Genomic DNA, 19,045 nt, shown 5'->3' with positions numbered 1-19,045 from the left:
GCTTTAAAATGAGTGTGATGCCATATCCCGTCAGTTTTATTCTCTCACCATGTACTCTGTAAGAGGTGTGGGTGTTTATTTGGTCGACATGCGAGCAAGTGCTGAAGTAGCATGATCAGTATACACGGAAGGTTTTTAGGAAGTATGGGAGAAAAATGTTGTATTCGCCATGATGGTGACATGGTATAGTCAAGCTGCCTTTTCAGAGGTCCTATCTGTTCAGTGTTAAGTGATTTTTAAAAATAATAACCTGTTTTTCTGACTAGCTTAAAGATGGATTTGAAAATGGTTTTGGATGCAATTAGGTTATGCTATTTGGACAATAAACTCACCTTGACCTAAATTCTCTGGCTCTTTTGACTTCTTTCTTGACCAGCAGTCCTCAGCGTGGAACACAGCTTTCTTGCGTCAGGACTCTGTTGGCCGCAGTTGGTGCTGGGGTGAAGTGCAAATCCTAACCTGGAGGGTCATCTCTGTGTGTCATTGCAGTGCAACCAATTGATGACCTTTTTTTTTTTAACTTTTGGGTCACCCGTACAACCCTCTTAGAAACCAGAAGCCTCAGGCCACCTTCAGAAGGTGGGTCAGTCACTGCTGTCCTGACCAGACCTCAGGTGCTAATCTTCTGATTATTGCCAGCTACTCATTCCTGGGTGTGAGTATCTCCTGGCTTCCGAGGTGCCACCTCTAGATTCGGCGGGGAGGGGAGGGCGTGTCTCTGGAGAACCCAACCTCCGCAGCTTTTCCCGGTGGCCTGCAGCTCTTCCCGGCTCCCACCTGCTTCCTGACCCTCCCTCTCTGTATCCCTCCTGTGAGGACTGGACTCCCACTGCCTTGGTGGAAGGGTGGTGAGGTAGAGCCTGGGAAAGGGGTGGGAAAGTCCACACTTAGAAAAATTGCCCGTTGCTCCCCGACCTCAGCAACTCAGACCAGCCTCTTTCCCAAGAGTGATGAGTCATGCCCTTTTGATGTTACTATGAAAATTCATTTTCTCTGTAGTTCCCTGTCTCCTTCAAAGTCACTGAATGGATAAAGAAGATGTGGTACATATATGCAGTGGAATATTACTCTGCCGTAAAAAAGAATGAAGTATTGCCATTTACAGCAACATGGATGGACCTAGAGATTATCATACCAAGTGAAATAAGTCAGAAAAAGACAAATATCATATGATAACACTTACATGTGGAATCTAAAGAAATGATACAAATGAATTTATCTACAAAACAGAAACAGAAACTCACAGACTTAGAAAACAAATATGGTTACCAAAGGGGAAAGGTGGTAGGGAGGGATAAATTAGGAGGTTGGGATTAACATATACACACTATATGAAACAGACAATCAACAAGGGCCTACTGTAGAGCACGGGGAACTCTACTCAATACTCTGTAATAACCTATATGGGAAAAGAATCTGAAAAAAGAAGAGTTGCATGTATATGTATAACTGAATCACTTTGCTGTACACCTGAAACTAACACAACATTATAAATCAACTGTACTCCAATATAAAATTTTTTTTAATGTGAAAATAAAAGTAAAAACATAAGTGAATTTCTGTGAGTGTTAAACAATGAAATATTAAAGGAAATAAAGCTACAGAGACACAAAATAATAACCTAGTTCCTAAGGAAAAAGAAAAAAGTCACTGAAGGCTGTTTTCCAGTTTCATTCTGACCTGAGTTGCAAGTGGGAAGATAAATACTGGTCACGGTGCGAAAGTCCAGATGAAAACATTCCCTGTTACTCCCAAGGAGCTCCACTTTATAGGATGTTTCATCTTACAAGGACTCTGGAAATTCCCCTCTGTCTCCATCCCCCACTGATTTCCAGTGTTCTCGGGGAAAAGTAGGGATAACTTTTTTCTTGGGTTTCTGCCTCGTGGAGTCTGCTGGACCTCTCGGGAGTTTCCAAGGCCTCTGGCTGCCACTCTTAACCATCCTTGGAATCCTCTTCTGCATGACCTGCTGTCCAGCCAGTTCCCTCCCTCCCTCCCCTCCCGATCTGTTCGCCCTGCAGTGTTGGTGCCGTGTCCATTAATAACACTCCAACACGGCCCCATAACAAGTTCCATCCAGAAAGGCTGGATTCTCCCATCCGGGGCTACGGGTGTTGCAGGTGGGAAGGACGCTGAAGAAGCACGTGTTCCATCCCACACAGCTGGCTCTGGGTCAGTCCAACGGCCCCTTCACAACACACTCTCAGATCCATTTCATCTTATAAGTGGAAAACCTCAAACCTGAGACAGAAGGGCCCTTTCTGCGAGTGGAAGTTAGTGATGGAGTGGAGACTTCGAAATCCCAGGTCTTTTGTTTGTGCTCTAGTGACTAACTTTTCTAACGACTTTGCAGAGATCTGGGACTTTTAAGTCAGGACACAGAGGTCACACCAAAATGAAAGTTCCAGTTGCCTTAGTGATGTTCTCAACCTGCTGCCATGAGGCGAACATTCAGAGCTGGGTATTACACCGGATCGTTTCTGCCCTGCTCTTATAGCAGCAACGGCAACAAACATGCCGGGGGGAAGGGTCAGCACATCACAAAGAGCTGACTGGCCACAGCCAACACGCGTGTGCAGGGTCTACACTGGGCCGGCAAGGAAGAGCAGAGCAGACAAAACCCATGCCCCCTGGTTTAAGAGGCTTTCCATGGGACACAACACACACACGCCCCCAAGACTGCACACAGCTCTTGACAGCAAACGCCGGTGCCCTGGGTGGCAGGGGGCAATTTCTGACAAGATGGGATGGTTTCCCTTAAGCAAATGAGTTTTAGGAAAACACGTGTGGAAAGATGCAGGAGAGTTTGGAAACAGAGTTTGACTTTTTTCCAAAAATAAGGGGATGGGAAGTGATTTTAAAAGTGACGGGAAAATACTCAGAGCTTGAAGAGTATGCATAATATAACGGATTTTAAACACCATGAACACAGATGTTATCCTCGTGAAACGGGATGAACTTGGCCACAGACGTCGATGCCCACGTACCTAATTCCTCCTGAGAAATACGTCTGGCCGTTCTGAGCCGATGGCTTGGGCTTGGAGGCCTCCTGCTGCCGTGGAGGGTCAGATCCCATCGGGTGGGCAAGCAAAACTGGGCGGCCTGAGGACACAGCAAGACAGCCCCGCGGATTTCCCTCGGACCGTGCCTCAGCATCCCACGGGAGCTTGGCGTTTATGCTTATCCAAAACACAGCTTCCATTTCATTGCTGGCGACTTGCCCTGGAACCCCATCTCCTTCCTCCCTCTGGCCTTGGTGGGTGTCAACATAGAGCACTTCCTGGAAAGTCCAGTAGGTGGCGCTAATGCCACAGGCGGGAGCAACTCAACAGAGAGAAGGGGGTCAGCCAGGTGTAGGGTGGCTCCTACCTCCCGCAGGTGAGCGGGACGGCAGCTCCCTCTCCTGCACCTGTCAGCACTGCCACATCCTGACTCCACCTGGGAGGGGCTGGTGCCATTCGTGACTTCTTGCCATTCTTTTCAGTGTCTAATTCAGAGATAGAAACGGCGGCCTGTAAACCAAGTCCAGCCTGCGGGCGTGTTCAGTTTGACTCTCATCATGACTTACGGGCCAATATGAGATGAGAACTTTCCCGTAAAAGTAAGGATTTTAACTCCTCTTGGGAAATACATTTCTGGCAAAAGACAGGCCTGCGAGGCAGTCAGGGCTGCTGCTGAAGACAGTCTGACCCCTTCCCCCCCCCCCCCCCCCGTGGAACCTGCTTCCCTCACTGACGTCAGCCGCCTGTCCCCCAAGAAGTCTGCAGCTCTGCGGCCTGTCCCACCTCCAGCTATGAAACAGGACCCCCATAAGTCCCAGGGGGAGCAGAGCAGGCTTGGGACCCTCCCTTTACTTTTCTACCCCAAGTGAAAAAGACCTGCGTTCCTCATTAGGCTTTGTCATCTCTGCTCTGTTATCTCTTCATGGGCTATTAGTTACCAGATAACCAGGAGCTGGGCCAGATTCTTGAACTTCCTCTGAGACCCCCGAGTCAGCCCACACTGAGGTCTGCAGGTGCTCCAGCTTAAAGATCAGCTTTTTCTCTGTTGCTTGTTTGGGGAGCCACTTTCAATTCTCCTACCACTATATTCACCCCATAAGAAGATAAACCTGTGAGATTTTTGGATCTGTTGAAAAGTACAAATCCCAAGACTGTTTCAGTCATCCCAACCATCAACAATGATGACTTCTCGCCACCCCTTCCTACGCGTGGGGCTCTCGGGCACTGTTTGTTCATTCAATAAGTGAGGGCTGGTCATGGGCCGGGCATATCCTGCACCAAACACCCCATTCGACAAATGTGTCTCCGGCACCTAGTGTTCCAGGTACGATGTCTTTGCACTCCCTGCAGAAACAGACAAGGAGTCACAGGACGGCTGCTATTTCATGCAGTGGTAATGAACACAAGTGCCTGCTCTGGGATCCCCTCTTCCCCCCCTTCCCCTCCCACCCCTGGACCACCCACTGGCTGCGTAACCTTGGGCATCACTGCTGAGCCCCTCCATGACTCGGTTTCTTCATCTTTGAAATGGGGTCCAACGCTCACAGTACCTCCTGAGTTACTCATTTTAACACGTCCACAGTGCCTGGCACAGAGCCAGAGCTTGATAAATGTTAGCCATTGTCAAGGTTGAAGCGGAGTGTGATAAATTGGTGCAGCCACTATGGAGAACAGTATGGCGTCTCCATAAGAAACTAAAAATAGAGCTACCGTACGACCCAGCAATCCCACTCCTGGGCATATATCTGGAGAAAAACATGGTCCAAAAGGATACATGCACCCCAATGTTCATTGCAGCGCTGCTTACAGGAGCCAAGACATGGAAGCAACCTAAATGTCCATCGACAGAGGAATGGATAAAGAAGATGTGGTACATATATACAATGGAATATCACTCAGCCATAAAAAGGAACGAAATTGGGTCATTTGTGGAGACGTGGATGGACCTAGAGATTGCCATCCTGAGTGAAGTAAGTCAGACAGAGAAAGAGAAATATCATATGATATCGCTTATATGTGGACTCTAAAAAGAAATGATACAAATGAACGTATTTACAAAACAGAAACGGACTCACAGACTTAGAGAATGAACTTATGGTTAACGGTGGGGGAAGGGTGCAGGGAAGGGATAGGGAGTTTGGGATTGACATGTACACACTGCTATATTTAAAAAGGATAACCAACAAGGACCTACCGTACAGGACAGGGAACTCTGCTCAATGTTATGTGGCAGCCTGGATGAGAGGGGATTCTGGGGGAGAATGGATACATATATGTGTACAGCTGAGTTGCTTTGCTGTGCACCTGAAACTGTCATAACATTGTTAATCGGCTATACTCCAATATAAGATAAAAAGTTAAAAAATAAATAAATAAAGCGGAGTGTGAGAGAGGCACCTAATTCAGTCTTTTCAAAAGTTCATTTTCCAGACAGGTATCGATGGTTTAGCCACTCAATACCGCCAGCTTAAGCTCTGAGATGAGGGAGACTTCTTAGCAGCTAGGTGCAATCTTCAAAGAGCTTTCACAAGCGTCTCATGACCCTAACGACCCCCGATGAATCTGACGCCTCGTCTTGTAGCCGAGTGACTCGAGGGACACACAGCTCGCAGCAAGGGTCAGGCTAGGACTGGGACCCGGAATCTTCCGCCACATTGTGCGGCTCTGCCTCCACCACCACCTCGCAGGAAGGCTTCCCTCCTCCAGGCAAATGTTCCAAAGGAAGGGTTCTCTTCCTTTACAGTCAGCAAGGAGCAACCAGAGGGCCTCCCAATCCCACGGCTGGATGGAGGGCTGTTAGAGAGACGAGTGTCGGCCAGCAGCACCCCGAGGATGGAGGCCGGTCTCTCTAGACCCTTTACTGGTCATTTGGTGGGGAGGGGGGGTCCCTAAAACGTCTCAGCCAATACACACAATTTCAACGAGGCCCCCGTCTAACTCGTGTTGCACACGTTACCATTTGCACCAACAAAATCTATTTTCTTTAATTCAGGATGCTAATTAAGTATCCATTGCAATTGAAATACAGATAGAAGTTCCCGTGGGCTGTGGTTCTCCTGATTAGGACACCAGTGCACCAACCTTAGAACTGTCCATTCTTTTTTTTTTTTTTTGTGGTACGCGGGCCTCTCACTGTTGTGGCCTCTCCCATTGCGGAGCACAGGCTCCGGACGCGCAGGCTCAGCGGCCACGGCTCACGGGCCCAGCCACTCCGCGGCACGTGGGATCTTCCCGGACCAGGGCACGAACCCGTGTCCCGTGCATCAGCAGGCGGACTCTCAACCACTGCGCCACCAGGGAAGCCCTAGACTGTCCATTCTTGATTAGAATGTGTTCCAGACTGAATGTCTGTGTCCCCCCAAAGTCATATGTTGGAACCTAATTCCCGGTGAGATGGTATCTGGAGGTGGGGCCTTTGGGGGATAATGAGGTCCTGAGGGTGGAGTCCCCATGAATGGGATGAGTGCTCTTATAAGCAGTGGCCAGAAGCCTAGCTGTCTCTTCTCTCTCTGCCGTGTGAGGACACAGTGAGAAGCTGGCAGCCTGCAACCAGAAGAGGGCTCTCACTAGAACCCGACCGTGCTGGCACCCTGACCTTGGACTTCCAGCCTCCAGAACTGTGAGAAACATGTTGGCTGTTGAAGCCCCCAGGTCTGCAGTCTTCTGTTACAGCAGTGCCAGGTGGCTAAGGCAGAATGGTTGTAGCATCTGGGTTATAACTTACCGAAATCACACACATGGGCTGCATATTCCAAAATATTTTAAAGAAAATTGCAAACACTGTAACTGTGGTTTTCTTCTGGATGGAAAAGAAACATTCTGCTGCTCCCATACTATGCTGGGGCCTGGAGCCAAAAGATTACCCCAGACTCTGTCTAAGGCTCTGCAAAGCCACTGCTTCTGTGGGGTCTCGCCACCTCCAGGGGCGCTCTGCCTGGGAAGGGGCAGGGGTTCTGCTCTCCTAACAACCCCGCACTCGTATGTCATTTAAAAACAATCGTATCTTGGGACTTCCCTGGTGGCACAGTGGTTAAGAATCCACCTGCCAATGCAGGGGACACGGGTTCGAGCCCTGGTCCGGGAAGACCCCACATGCCACGGAGCAACTAAGCCCGTGCACCACAACTACTGAGCTGCACTCTAGAGCCCGCGAGCCACAACTACTGAGCCCACGTTCCGCAACTGCTGAAGCCCGCATGCCTAGAGCCCGTGCTCCGTAACAAGAGAAGCCACCGCATTGAGAAGCCCACGCACCAGAACGAAGAGTAGCGTCCGATCGCCACAACTAGAGAAAGCCCGCGTGCAGCAAAGAAGACCCAATGCAGCCAAAAAAAAAAAAAATCACATCTTTAGTTTGTCCTTATTCCTCAGGGACCCACCAACATCTCTGCTCTCATCATTTCCCCTCCCCCAACAGTCCAGAGAATCTTTCTGGTCCAGGGATCAGGGAAGACCTCATCACAGTCTCTCAAAACTTTGCTCATGTCAAGATTACTTTCTTTATCCTCCAGGAGGTCATTTCCCTGGCTCTCTGTCACCTTCCCTTCCCTGAAAAGGGGACACGGGATAAAGGGCCAAAAATGCAAGGGAAAAATGCTGGGAGAAATACACTGGTACTGTTTCAAAAAATGTATCCTACCATGGATACAATAACCTGAACCCTGCAAGGGCTCCCTGCTGTTCTCAGCAAAGGGTTGCCCAGCAACGGAGGTGTTAACGTGCTGAGGGAGCTCCTGGCTTGTGCAGTTTTCCATTCGTGGCTGGGCTTAACGAGTCTGGATACCCTCTGGATACCTGGGTCAGCACCTTCCTGGAAAGTCTTGACACCTCAGATGTTCTGACAGCAAATCATTCACTTCTGTCTTCCACACATCCCCATAGATCAGAATGAAGAGTCTACAGAAGGTTTGCTTCGGTAGGGCACTTCCTATGGCTTTGCTTGCCTCACATCCTACATCTTTCCAGATACTTGGACCAGGAGAACAGGACTCCAGGGTTTTCCTTAGCACTCTGTCAGGTGTCTGGGTGGGGGGGATCCTCCCAATCAATACCCCCCACTGCTCGCTGTCTGTCTGGAGTGTTACTGACAGTATTGTACATTTATCTGTTACATAAAAATTGTCACAAATATGGTGACAGGGAAAGTCAGGATGCCACAGTGGAGAGGGAATCTCACTTAAGCAAGAAGATCTGTGTTTGAATCCCAGGGCTGCTGCTTGTTAGCTGGGAAACCTTGCTGGTTTATTAAAAAGATTAAATGAGGTGGTCTATGTACAGCGCCTAATACATTGGAAGCTTCAACAAGAATCTGAATACAGTCCTTCCACATCCACAGGTTCAGCCGAAGATTGAAAATGTTTGAGAAAAAATTCCAGAAGTTCCCAAAAGCAAAGCGTGAATCTGCAGAGTGCTGGCAACTACTTCCATAGCCTTTCCATTGTGTTAGGTATTCCAAGTAAACTAGCGACGATCCAAAGTATACGGGAGGATGTGCACAGGTGACATGCAAATACTGTGCCACCGTATATGAGGGACTTGGACATCCACGGGTTGTTATCCGAGGAAGGTCCTGGAAACAATTCCCAGCAGACACTGACTGTATATGCAAACACATCAAGCACCTTGTTAATGATTTTTAAAGGCGTTAACAATGCAAATGTTAATTTTCCAAAAAGGCAGGGGCGGTGGGGGGCAGTGTTTTCCTGTGGATCCTGATGGAGGAGACCGCTCTCATCTACAGCCTATGAAGCATTTACAACTATGGAAGTTGTAAAGGCTCATGAAACCATAAGCACTTACAACTTCCATGGTATCCCCTTCATTCTGCTGCCATTCTTCCGAACAGCAATGAACCTGGGCTCAGGGGAAGTTCTTTTCCCTGCTAAGTGACAGGCTATAAGGCAAGGCATGAAAAGGGATTATTGGATACATGAATTCAGATAAAAGGGAGGTCCCCAGAAGCAGGCTGACAAGGCCTCCTTCGACTGTCCATCAGCAGGAAAGCTGTCTGGCAGATACGATTTTTTGGAACCAGCAATCATGGGGAACTCTGGGTGACAGATGTCAGATGCTGCCAGAGCGGCTGCCAGAACCAATCTCCCTCCACCTTCAGACCTCAGGCTGATGGAGGACCGGGCGCAGCTGGACCGGCAGCCCCTTCCGGCTCGGATCACTGCTCACATTGTTATTTCTCAGTCGCTGGACAAACAGATGGCTTACCGTGTATTTGTGATTTTTTTTTGTTGGCCTAGAAATTCTGTTCTTCCATCAGGGTACAGCATGTAATCAATTATGACAGTGGGTGGTGTAAGAAAATCCCTGCCAATAAAAGTCCAAGACCTTCTCTTTTATTAAATTTGCATAAACCACGACAATTTCCAACTTAAAAGCAATAGGAGGAAAAAGCAAAGTCGCGGGGTAAGAAATAACTTGGGTAATTGCAAAACCACAATTCTCAGTTGGTCCTGAAGACTCTTGTTAGTTTATACTAATACCTGATGTCTGTCTTGTCTGCCCGTTCTTAGCCTTAAAATCTTCTTGTCTCTCTTCTGATGAGCCTTGACGAGCTTCATGTTAGAATCGTAACGTAACAATCGTAAGTAAACAGAACAAATCCCAGAAGCACACACACCCACCGACTCAGACTTCTTTCTGAATATTCAGAGTTTTACTCTAGTAAGTGCTTTTCCATTAGAACTTCGGCCTGCCTCAGCAGATATGCGCGACCATATACATACAACAGTATATGCGCTCTCCCCTATCTGCCCTCTGGGTAATTTTCTTTATGAAAAAAATCTCAATTATACGCCTACAGCTGAAAAGTTCTTTAACAGTAGAATAGCAGAAGCATTTTTAACATTATAAATATCACCTAGACAAACCCCTGACACAACCTATACGTTTCTTCTTATCTTGTTATAATGTATGTGTCTTTTCTTACAAAATCAGGCTCACAGTGAATAGTTTTCTATCCTATTGAATAGTTTTTCTTCCTTTTTTTTTTTTTCCATTTAACCACTTACCGGTATCATTAGATATTCTTTAGGAACATGATTTCTCTGGATGACAAATACTGATTGGGCTTCTACAACGTGACTGTCACCGTTCCAGGCACTAAAGACGTATAAGAGAACAAGAGGGTCCCTTTCTTCAAAAAAACCTACATTTCCGCAGAGAGAGACAGGCAATAAACCTGTGAAAACAGTAAATAGATGATATAATTTCAGGCCTAAGTGCTCTAAGATAGGGTAACACATAGTGACTGGGCGGGGACTGGAAGGAAGGCCTTAACTTCTGAGTTAAGTTCTGAAGGCTAGAAGGAGGTAGGCCATGCAAGTATCTTGGGAAAGGGCTTTGTCGGCAGAAGGAACTGAAAATGCAAAGGCCCTGAGGCAGGAATGAGCATGACGTGGTCCAGGAACAGAGGGAAGCCGTTATGGCTGGAACTCGGTGAAGAGGGACCATGAGGAGGGAAATGGGACCAGAAACCCAGAGAGAAGCCAAGTCACCTAGGCCTTGGAGGGGCTGGGACTTCAGTGGCAGTGAGAATCCGTGAGAGAATTTTCCATCAGGGGGGTGACGTGAGATGATTACAGAGCTATCGCTTTGCTGGCTGGGGAGGGGATGGTTTATGGGGTACAAGAGTGCAGGCAGCAGAGCTATGTGAACAGACTCTCCAGACAAGCTATGTTAACAGTTGTTCACACAAGAGATGATGGAGGGTTAGTGGAGGATGTAGTAAAGCCATAAGAAGTGGATTCAAGACATAATTTGGTGAGAGAGGCCACAGAAACTTCTTTTTTCGGTTTTAAATTCCTCCCTCCCTCCCTCCCTTCCTTCCTTCTTTCCCCCCGCCCTTCCTTCCTTTTCTTTCTTATTGAAGATTTGAACAACACAATTAACAACACAATTATTTCAGACACATATAGAACTCGGCACCATATAATGAGTGAATCCACATTCTTCACAAACATACATGAAACATTTACACCACAGGACTGGGGACAAATTCATGGAACAAGTCTCTGCAAATTTCAAAGACGTGTATCTTTAAAGAGCTCTCAAGTCCTGGAGATTTAAGACTGTATATATTTTAGTCTTACTATCAGAAAGAGGAAAAACCTTCAGTTTAAAAATATATATTTATAAACAAGAAGAATAGAAATTTCACTGACTCTGAGTAACCAACAGGCCAACGTTTGGTCGCAATAGAATTATTCTCAGCCCCAATTCTATTGTTGAAACCATTTAGATGCCCTGCAAATGGACTCCCACCCTCACTAGCCTCCCCTATCCCACATTCCAGATAGATCAGGTATTTTCACACTTGGCTTATCCTCAGTGAAGACTGGGATTAGATCTTTATTTGAAAATAAAAGCAAAAGTCCAGCACTCACTGTACTATTGAACCTACAGAAATTTGTGATGACACTGATGGGGAATGTAAGGTTACAGTGAAGAATCAGGATTATGTGAGCAATGGTAGAGGTATTGCCATTTACTGAGATGAGAGGAGTGGGCCATCTTTGGAGGCAAAAATCAAAGGTTCTGCATGGATAAAGCTAGCTTGAGATGCCTACACTAGAGATCCCAGGGAAGATGCTGAGCAGGTCACTGGATAAATGAATGAGCAGAGGAGAGAGCAGCCGAGATGGCAGAGTAGGAAGCCCCTGAGCCCACCTCCTCCCTGGGGCACACCAACATTACAACTATTTACAGAGCAACTATTGACGAGGAAGATAGGAAGACTACAGAAAAGATCTTCTACAACTGAAGATTTTAAAAGGGAACCAGAACAAAATGAGTGGGAGGGGCAGAGATGTAGTACAGTCAGGACCTATACACCTGTGAGGGAGTGACCCACAAACCAGAGGATAGTTACAATTGCAGAGGTTCTCCCCAAGGAGCGAGTGGTTTGAGCCCCACATCAGGCTCCCCAGCCCAGCACCAGGAAGACAAGGCCCCAGAATGTTTGGGGACACAGACAGTGGCAGCAGGCATTCTGGGGAGCTTGTTCTACCACGTGGACACGGGCGCTGCCAGCTGCCATCCTGGAATCCTCCCTTGAGTTTATTACCATTGGGACTCAACCACACCCACCAGCCTGCAGGCAACAGTATTGGGATGCCTCAGGCCAAGCAGCTAGCTAGGCCCAGGACCCCTGGGCCCTGCAGCCTGAGATTCTTGGACCTGGCTCCACCTACCAGCAGGTCAACACAAGCTCTGGAACCCCAGGTCCTACAGCCAGAGACTCTAGGACCTATCTTCCTCAAACTATTCCAAAAAACTGCAGAGGAAGGAATGCTTCTGAACTCATTCTGTGAGGCCAGTATCACCGTGATACCAAAACCAGAAAAAGATATCACAGAAAAAAAAAGAAAATTACAGGCCAATATCACTGAGGAACAGAGATGCAGAAATCCTCAAGAAAATATTGGCAAACTGAATTCGACAATACATTGAAAGGATCATAAACCGTGATCAAGTGGGATTTATCCCAGGGATGCAAGGATAGTTCAATATCCACAAATCAATTGATGTGACACACATTACAAATTGAAGAATAAAAATCATATCATCGTCTCAATAGACGCAGAGAAAGCTTTTGACAAAGTTCAACATCAATTCATGATAAAAACTCTCAACAAAGTGGGTATAGCGGGAACATACCTCAACATTTAATAAAAGCCATATATGATAAGCCCGCATTTAACATCATACTCCAGGGTGAAAAGCTGAAAGCATTTCCTCTAAGATCAGGGAGAAGACAAGAATGCCCACTCTTGACACTTTTATTCATAGTATTGAAAACCTTAGCCATAGCAGTCAGACAAGAAAAAGCAATAAAACGAACCCAAGTTGGAAAGGGGAAGGTAAAACTGTCACTGTTTGCAGATGACATGATACTATGCATAGAAAATCCTAAAGACACCACCAAAAAACTACTAGAGATCATTGACGAATTCAGCAGGATACAAAACTAATATACAGAAATCTATTGCATTTCTATACACTAAAGATGAACTATCAGAAAGAGAAATTAAGGAAACAATTCCACTTACCATTGCATCAAAATAAATAAAATAACTAGGAATAAATCTAACTAAGGAGGTAAAAGACCTGTACTCGGAAAACTGTAAGACACTGATGAAGGAAATTGAAGTCAACATAGACAGATGGAAAGATATACTGTGTCCATGGACTGGAAGAATTAATAGTTAAAATGACCATACTACCCAAAGCAATCTACAGATTCAATGCAATCCATATCAAAATACCAATGGCATTTTTTCACAGATCTGGAAGAAATAATTGTAAAATTTGTATTGAATCACAAAAGACCCTGAATAGCCAAACAATCTTGAGAAAGAAGAACAAAGCTGTGTATTATGCTCCCTGATTTCAAACTATACTACAAAGCATGAGTAATCAAAACAGTATGATCTGGCACAAACACACACACATAGATCAATGGAACAGAACAGAGAGCTCAGAAATGAACCCATACTTATATACACAATTAATCTATGACAAAGGAGGCAAGAATAGACAATGGGAAAAAGACAGCCTCTTCAATAAATGGTGTTGGGTAAACTGAACTGCTACATGCAAAAGCAGCAAACTGGACTGTTCTCTCCCACCATGCACAAGAATAAATTCAAAATGGATTAAATATACAGCTTAATTATATGACCTGAAGCCATAAAACTTCTAGAAGAAAACATAGGCAGTAAGCTCTTTGACATCAGTCTTAGTAATATTTTTAATTTTTTATTATTATTTTTTAATGGCATTTATTTGAAACATATTTTTTTAAGTTTATTTATTTATTCTTTTAGGCTGTGCCAGGTCTTATTTGCGACAGGCGGGATCTTCATTGCGGCATGTGGGATCTTTTTTTTAGTTGCAGCGTGCGGACTTCTTAGTTGCAGCATGCAGACTCCTTAGTTGTGGCATGTAAACTCTTAGTTGCGGCATGCATGTGGGATCTAGTTCCCCAACCAGGGATTGAACCTGGGCCCCCTGCAGTGACAGGGTGGAGTCTTACCCACTGGACCACCAGGGAAGTCCCATATTTTTTAGATATGTCTCCTCAGGAAAGGGAAACAAAAACAAAAATAAACAAATAGGATTACATCAAACTAAAAAGCTTTTGCACAGCAAAGGAAACTATAAACAAAATGAAAAAGGACATCTACTGAATGGGAAAAAGATATTTGCCAATGATATATCCGATAGTGGGTTAATGTCCAAAATACAGAAAGAACTCATACAACTCAACATCAAAAAAAAAAAAAAAAAAAAACCAACCCAAACAACCTGATTAAAATGTGCAGAGTATCTGAATAGACATTTTTTCCAAAGAAGACATATAGGCCCATGGAAAGATGCTCAACATCACTAATAATCAGGGAAATGCAAATCAAAACCACAATGAGATATCACCTCACACCTGTCAGAATGGCTATTATCAAAAACACGAAGTGTTGACGAGGGTGTGGAGAAAAGGGAACCCTCCTACACTGTTAGTGTGATGTAAATTGGTGCAGCCACTATGGAGAACAGTATGGAGGTTCCTCAAAAGACTACAAATAAAACCACCATATGATCCAGCAATTCCACTGCTGGGTATATATCTGAAGAAAATGAAACCACTAATTTGAAAAGATACATGCACCCCAACGTTCATAGCAGCACTGTTTACAATAGGCAAAATATGGAAGCAACTCAAATGCCCATCAATAGATGAATGGATAAAAAAATGTAATAAACACACACACACACACACACACACACACACACGCATTGGAATACTACTCAGCCATAAAAAAGAATGAAATCTTGCCATTTGCAACAACGTAGATTGACCTAGAGGATATTATGCTAACTGAAATAAGTCAGACAGAGAAGGACAAATACTGTATGATTTCACTTATATCTGGAATATAAAAAAAACCAATGAACAAACAAAACAAAACAGAAACACATTTATAGATACAGAGAACAAACTGGTGGTTACCAGTGGGGAAGGGGGTGCTGGGAGGAAAGCATAGGTGAGAGAGATTAAGAGGTATAAACTTCCAGGTGCAAAATAAATGATTCATGGGTATAAAATGTACAGTGAGGGGGGACTTCCTTGGTGGCCCAGTGGATGAGACTCTGTGTTCCCAAGGCAGGGGGCTGGGGTTCGATCCCTGGTCAAGGAACTACATCCCAAATGCATGCTGCAACTAAGAGTTCACATGCCACAACTAAGGAGCCTGCCTGCTGCAACCAAGACCGGTGCTACCAAATAAATAAATACATTTTTTAAATGTATGGTGTGGTGAATATAGGTGACATGTTTAAATCACTTATCTTGGTGATCACTTTGAAATGTACAGAAATATTGAATCACTATGTTGCATAACAGGAACTAACGCAGAGTTTTAGGTCAATTATACTTCAAAAATGAACAACAAACTCATAGAAAAAGGAGATCAGATTTGTGATTACTAGAGGCGGGGGCGGGTAGGGGAGGGAGAATTGGATGAAGGCAGTCAAAAGGTACGAACTTCCAGTTATAAGATTAAATACTAGTGATGTAGCGTACAACAGGATGAAGATAATGAGCACAGCTGTGTTATATATGAAAGTTAAGAGAGTAAATTTAAGAGTTCTCATCACAAGAAAAACAACTTTTTCTTTTTCTTTTATTTTGTGTCTGCGAGATGATGGAGGTTCACCAAACTTCTTGTGATAGTCACTTCATGATGTACGTAAGTCAGATCGTTATGTTATGCACCTTAAACTTACACAGTGCTGCTGCATGTCAGTAAAATTGGAAGAAGAAAAAATGAATGAGGAGATCAGGGGAAAGTTGCAGACCAGAGGCACAAATAAGACCTATACACTGGGTGAGGTCACCTGGGAGACTCAGACATGCATGGTCCGTATGGCATTGTCCACACACTAAACATTTATGTGTTCCCCCATACTCCCCATCACCTTTGCAGTTAGCTGGGTTGTGTGAGTAGCTCTGGACAGTGAATGGAGGAAGCACCTAAGAACTGGTTCAAGACCCTCAGTTGTCCTCATTTCCTGCCACAGTTATCATGAATCCATGTACTAATGTCATTGTTAACTCCAGTCCCTGAGGGAATTTGCAGAGTAAATTCACAAATTTACTCCATGTCCCACACGTAGCATGAGAGAGAAATAAACTTTTATGTGGTAAGCCATGGAAATTTCGGGACGAATTTGTTACCTCAGCATAACTTGGCCTATCCTGACTAATTCAGAATTCCATCATATAAGCTGCCACAACAAAGCATCCTCTTCCATTAAAAAAGATAGCATATGTGATTTGATATGTTTTCAACAAAAGTATAGCAGTGGTTATTTCTAGCTTCTGTCTAAACAACATTTAAATGAACTCCTTGTTCATTTTATAAGCTGAAGGGTAATCTCTGAACTGTTGAGTGAATAATGCAGGATAACGTCCATTCTTTCAAAGATCCTCATTTCTCAACTGTTTTTTCCTGATTGTTAAGGTTTATGAAAACATCGTTTTTATACATAGTTCTTGGATAATTAAAAAAGTAATATTGATGCTTTATAATTTTCTAAATTTCTCCAAAAACAATTCTCTCCCCTTATATCAGCTAATTTTTTAGATGTTTGATTCATTTGACAAATTGACGATAAAAGAGATTCCGCATTCATTCATTTCACAAGTTTTAATTGAGCCCCTACTTTGTTCTAAACATTTTGATAGGAGCCAGGGAAATAAGGAAAAGATCCAGTACTTACCCTCATAGTTATGGTTTTTTTTTTTTTTTTTTTTTTTTTTTTGCGGTACGTGGGCCTCTCACTGTTGTGGCCTCTCCGTGGCTCACGGGCCCAGCTGCTCCGCGGCATGTGGGATCTTCCCGGACAGGGGCACGAACCCGTGTCCCCTCCATCGGCAGGCGGACTCTCAACCACTGCACCACCAGGGAAGCCCATAGTTATGGTTTTGATACCACCTGGAGCATTACCTACGGCCAAACTCAGTTCTGAGATCCTGAGAGATGGGAAATTAGTTAACCTCTATGTGCCTTAATATCTTCATCTGTAAAATGGAAATAGTAACTCATTCCCTCCAGAGTTATTGCAGTAATAAAATGAGACAAAGTGGAAGGCTATTTTTAGTTACATTTAGAAATGCACTCAGACCATCTTAACACAAAGGGGTTTTACTGGAAAAACCAGAATCTACAAGGTACCTGGTGCTCGGGCAGCTGGAGAGAGGAAGTAGGGACCAGGTGGTCTCTGCATTGCTCACTGTGTCTTCTTTCTGTCTGTCTACTCAGTTCCCCCACTATCTTTGCTTGCTCTTACCTTCTACTCCGTAATTTTGCTTTCAAGCTTGTATTGCTGGTGGTTTCCGTTTCTTCATAGCTTCAGTCTACACACTGCCTTGAGCTCTATCTCCATGCTTTCTTTCTTCTTTCGCCCTCACAGATAACTACCTTTAATTTTTCAGTTCAAATTTCCAGAAGAATCTGTTTGATCGATTTGTTCATTCAGGCATTCAGAACACATACATGGAGTATCTACTAAGGACAGGCAGTGGACGCACGTGGTAATCCCCACCCCCTGTTAGGAACCTCTTAATGATCCCTCCAACCTCATCCTGAAGATGGACTCTTTCCCTGGGACCTTGTTAGAGGTGCTGAATTTGTCCCCCACTCCAGATCTACTGAATCAGAATCTACATTTTAATAAAATCCCCAGGTGATTTGTATGCACAGTTCAAGTCTCAGAAGCACTGCTTTAAACTTCTAGCTCAAAACTGGCTGCACACTGGAAACAGCTGGAGATTTAAAAAATTACTGATGCCTGGGTCCCTCGCAAAGGGATTCCTTTTTAATTTTCCTGGGGTGCAGCCTGGCATTCAGAAAATCCTAGATGATTCCAATGTGCAGGTAGGTTTGAGAATCTCTGAACTAGTCCTGAGTCACCACAATCAGCTGTGAACCTGGACAAACTGCTTAGTTTCTCTCTAGGCTAGACTTCTCATCTCTTAAGTGAAGATAACCTGTGGACCTCAGAGTTGTTCTGAGGGTCCCATCTTCTCTTATACAATTGGGGATTTAAGGAAACAAATGCATTATTAAATATGAGAATATAAGTAAAAATACATAGAAGATAATTGTAAAGCTTACATGATTACACTCTACCTGTGTCATGGCTGAGTACCGTTATCCCATCTTACCTATCACGTAATGGAGAGTTAGAGAGGTTAAGTAACTGTCTCAAGGCCCTGAAGGCTGTTAAAGAGAAATTATTCACCAGATTCTCTTTAAAAACCGGCGGGGAAGACTTTACTACAGACTACTGTGATGGGGGAAACAGACCGAATGCAGCTCTGAACACAACTGGGACCAACGGAGATTTACAGCCAGGGGGCAGGGTGAAGGAGAGAACGGAAAAAAACGACCAAGACGAACTTGGTGAGATATTGGGGGGTAGGGTGGCGGGTGGGATGAGGAACGTGATTAGAAATGGAGAGTGGAGGAAGAGGAGCTTGATTAGGTACCAAGGGTGGGGGGGATTCTCGATCGAGTGGCTTCGCAGGATTCTTTGGTAAAATCAGGCTCAGCAGGCCAGGCACGAGGCCTAGTCTACACGAGGGCTCCCAAGGACCAGACCAGAGTTTGCTCCCGGAGCGGGTCTAGGCGGAGTTGGGGGCTCAAGCCGGGCGAGTCTAAGCGCGCAGACACTGCTGACCCTACACGCCCCCAGGGCCGGGGTTAATGCAAACCTCACAGGACCGAACGTGTCTGGCGCTGTACACCCTCGAAGCAGGACTGCTGGCTGCACTCCAGCTTCCAATCAGACCAACCCCAATCGGAGCGGCGGCCCCTTAGCCGCTCATAGCCTACAGGACCGGGTTTCCCCGGGCACGCCCCGCCTCCCGGTCCGGGGCGGGGCCGCCGCACCTGCCGCGCACCAATCACGGGCCGGCGCGTTGGGGCGCACGCGCCACGGCCCTGGGCGGGGCCTCGCCGCACATCAGT

This window comes from Globicephala melas, chromosome 10 (genome assembly GCF_963455315.2).
Source record: "Globicephala melas chromosome 10, mGloMel1.2, whole genome shotgun sequence".
NCBI lineage: Eukaryota > Metazoa > Chordata > Mammalia > Artiodactyla > Delphinidae > Globicephala > Globicephala melas.
Note: the sequence above shows the minus strand (reverse complement) of the source record.